The sequence below is a fragment of the Limulus polyphemus genome, unplaced genomic scaffold (assembly GCF_000517525.1).
Source record: "Limulus polyphemus unplaced genomic scaffold, Limulus_polyphemus-2.1.2 Scaffold2505, whole genome shotgun sequence".
NCBI lineage: Eukaryota > Metazoa > Arthropoda > Merostomata > Xiphosura > Limulidae > Limulus > Limulus polyphemus.
Window position 1 is genome coordinate 138,750 of NW_013668115.1, and position 4,605 is coordinate 143,354.

The window sequence follows — 4,605 nt, forward strand, 5'->3', positions numbered from 1 at the left end:
TAGTTCACTATTCTTCTTCAGAATTAAAAAAAAAAATATTGTTCACTATTCTTCTTCAGGATAATAATAAAAAATATATAGTTCACTATTCTTCTTCAGGATAATAATAAAAAATATATAGTTCACTATTCTTCTTCAGGATAATAATAATAAAAAATATAGTTCACTATTCTTCTTCAGGATAATAATAAAAATATATAGTTCACTATTCTTCTTCAGGATAACAATAAAATATATATAGTTCACTATTTTTCTTCAGGATAATAATAAAAAATATAGTTCACTATTCTTCTTCAGGATAATAATAAAAATATATATAGTTCACTATTCTTCTTCAGGATAATAATAAAAAATATATAGTTCACTATTCTTCTTCAGGATAATAATAAAAATATATATAGTTCACTATTTTTCTTCAGGATAATAATAAAAATATATATAGTTCACTATTCTTCTTCAGGATAATAATTAAAATATATGTCGTGAACTATTCAAAAGCGCCATATAGTTGGATCTATAGTTAAGTTCATTTTGTTTTCTCCGGGAGTGGTAATGAAAAATACAAGCTTAAGAAATTACATGTTGAGGTTAATAATAAATTTGGTTGTTTGGCGTTTTTTGGCACAAAGCAAGTAGGCTATCTGCGCCAAACAAGTTAATAATAAAAAAGTAACATATACAAACATGTAATCATTCATCACTTGTTTAGGACTGACTATTTTAATTTTTAAAAATCTCTATAAAAAAAAACAACAACATCCTTTTGGTTAATGTACAAGATAATGTATTTTATATTGCAAGTTAAATATAATTGTCTAGCAAGTAAATCGACGAGTGTTGGAAAAGTGTTTTAAAAAAAATAGGAGCCACAAGAGTCTACTAGTTATACGCGAAAGAAAAAATATTAGAAATGAGCTTAAAACGTTTCAATAACATTGATATGTTGTGTTGTTTTTTAATTAAAGGGTCAGGCTGTCTACTCTAAGCCTGATTCAATATGGCAGCGAGATTTGACGAGACAATGAATTATGTGTAGGCCAGATTGTGGCGTGTTTGGTCGACTTACTGACTTCTCTTGTCAGTAAAGTGGAGTTTTTGGACTGAGATCTTAATTAATAAAAACGAAACCAAGCACATAACAAACAAACAACTTGAACCACTATATACTGACACTTTATAATAAAGAAAAATAACGAGGATTACTAAAAAAAACTACAACACTGCATCCATTTTTCCATAAATGTGAACTTTAGTATATTTTTTGTTAATTTTAGCCTAAACATTTTACAATGTTAAATGTTAACCTATCTTTGATGTCGTATTTATAATGAAAATGTACAATATACCATTGTTAAAAGATAAGCTTAAGTTTCATAGAATACTAATTTTCAGCATTATATAATAACAAACCCCGCTTTTAAATTTAGTTTACCGAACCTGTGACACGGCCATTTTACTTAAGCAGGAATTTAATGCATTCTTGGAATAAGTATTTTATTATTATTATTTTGTTGTTTGATAAGTCAACCAATAGATCGTTTTGTAGGACATAAACGGTGTTTCAAGTTACTATTTCTAGTTTTAATTAAACTAGTTATTTTCGTATATACGCCTGTAACTGGATCCTGCATAAACCAGCCCTAAAGTAAAACTGGCTTGTGTCATGGCAGCAACATTCCAATATGCAGTTCTTGTAAGATGGCACGCCCTTCATGTCACATTTCAGATTTTACATAAAATAGAGAGAAAATAAGCAAACCATAATCACCAGGGGCTGTCAAATACAAAAAAGTTGCTTTTACTATAGTATATATTCCCTTTGATTTTATAGTTAACTGGAAGAGAAGTATTTGAGAGACAGGACGTGACTGTTACGTCTGGTTACATGTTTCCGCATGTCCTGTGTCAAGTTGGCGTTAGGCTAGAATAGATTTTTTTTTATCCCTCGCTCTAACAGGTTAACAGCCTTGGATGTTTTCCGAACGTTCCAGTACGGTTTTGCATTTGGTCCATGATGTGTATGCAACCTAGTCTAAGTGTGAACAGTGCCCTAAACATTAATCACGGATGTAGAAAAGAAAAAGGTACATTACAGTAACTTTAAACTTTGCACTGTTTACTCGGCCACAAACACACACAATCATCTTGCTGATCATTTATAAGCAATGCACAACAGACATTAAACTTGTAACTTCCATTACAGATTCTGACTTAAATGTATCAAGATTTTAGTTATAAATGTATGCCTAACCCTTGGCAAGCATAACTCTTAATTAACCAGTATAATATATTACAGAACGTGCAAGGCGTGCATGGACTGTAAAAAGATGGTCGGACACTGAAACATCCTGTAATATTTTATCGGTTTTATAAGGAATGAAATGTTAACATAAGTTACAGATCATTCTATTAACCTCTCTGTTTATGCGACTGTATTCTTTAGGGTATAGGTAAATAATATTCAATCTTGAACACACCAACGACATTTGAGATTTAATTTCGAGAGAGTTCTAGAGCCTAGCAGAAAACTCTTACATTTTCTGAAGTGAAAATGCAATAATATTTGGCTTAGCATTTGTTTGTCCTGTTGTTTTACACCACACATAGAGTAAAAGTGTAAAACGGGTACTTTATTGTGAAGTTCTTTCAATCTTCTTAGGGGTGGGGAGTTCCTTTTAACACCACAATTGGCGTCCCTGCTTCAACGACTGAAAACAAAGTCAATGAATATTAACAACTAATCATTTCGTGTTTTTCTTTTTGTTTTGTGTTTGAAATATTACAACTCATCATTATTATTTTTTCGTTATTTAGTAATATTCCTGGATAAAAAACGTTTGATGTGGTACTGAAATTCCTTAGTCCCTTTCTGTTAATTCGATACGACAGAAACACAGAAAAAATAATCCACAATCTCTTCTTTGTTGATTTTCTTCTTATCTTTATCAGTCTTTTAAGACATTTTATTTAATCTTTCTACTGTATAGTGTTAGTGTTTGAAGGTCTCTAAAATGTTTTTAAAATATGTTGTAAACACAAATGGGTTGAGTAACTTATCACTTTTTATATATTATTAAGAGTTTTTGATGAAACTTCAGCTGGCTATACAAAAATTAATTGGGGAGTCTTCTTTCAAAACTATTTAGAAATACTTAATGTCATAAATCAATAAATTAGAAATACTGAAATATATTGTTATAACATCGTTCTTGCGTTGTCGGGCTTTTAAAACTATGTGGTGAAAATTATTAAACGTTCAGTACCACGTAACTATCACAAATTAGTTTAGTTCCTCCATTTACGTCTATACAAGCTTGAATACTTGCATACTTTCGTAAATTGTTATAGATTCAAACCTCTCTAGCAATACTAGGCTTAACGTAACATCAACTCATTTGTACAGAGTGACTCAACAAGTGCGATAGGTAACACAGATACAAATATTTCATGAAAACACACTGACTGATTCAATTCTCTATCTTGAAACAATTCTACCTCTCTTAACTATCTTTTCCGAACTCCTATTTATAATATATTTTATAATGTACTGGAAAGCTTGACGTCAAATATTAGAACTTTATTGGCTTATTTTAATGACCTGCTGCTCCCTCTAGTTAACAAACAAATTATATTATTAAAGATATAGCTTATAACATTGCCTCTTTCCTGGATTGTGAAGTTCTTTGAACAATCCTAACATAAAGAATAACAACAAATGGATAAAACACTACACCAAATTATCCGTTCACCAAGTATTTTTGATAATTTTCTCTTCTGAGGCACATGATATACATATAGGATGGCATTTTGTCCCTTGTTGTTGCTGACTGTCCTGTCGCTGGAGAAATTTCTCTTGAGTAACTGGTTGAATGAATCCACTGATAGCTCTATCCTTGATGATACTCTGAAAGCAGTATCGTCAGGAACTCCAGACTTCTCTACAATTTGAGGGTCTAATGACAAGATTTTCCCTGGAGTTACCCAGTTGGCCATTCTTTCGCTGTTATACTTCTAAAAACAATGATAATGGATAACCTTTGCTTTGGTTCACTTCTACTCTGAGCATCTGCTTAACCTTGGAGTTTATTCTCTCCCACTACTCTTATCAGCATTAACATAATAGTGACTCTTCTGTTCATCACCAGCTGACTTAAATCTTTCTTGGTTAAAGTCATGTATGTTATCGATTATTGTGGTCTTAATCTCTCTATATATACCGTGTAAGATTCTTTAAATTCTCCCCCGAACATCAGTGGTAGGATGTACTGCTATACCATCACTCACTAGTAATATATATCTTCCCCCACATTTTCTGATGTTCATTCACATACATGATTAATTGATTTAATAGTGTGTGGTTGTATCTCTCCACCATGCCATTTGAAGATGGATGAGTGGCTATAGTCTTGGGCTTTTTAATCCCAAGTATCTGATACATTTCTACAAAGATGTGTGGTTAAAAGGCCTGTCCCTGATCTGAGTGGAGCTCCATAGGAACCCCAAATCTTGAGACAAATTCATTAACAAGTTTCTTCATCACAGTTTCTGTGTCCTGGGTTAGAACAGCACGTGCTTCTGGCTATTTGGCGAAATAGTCTATCACAA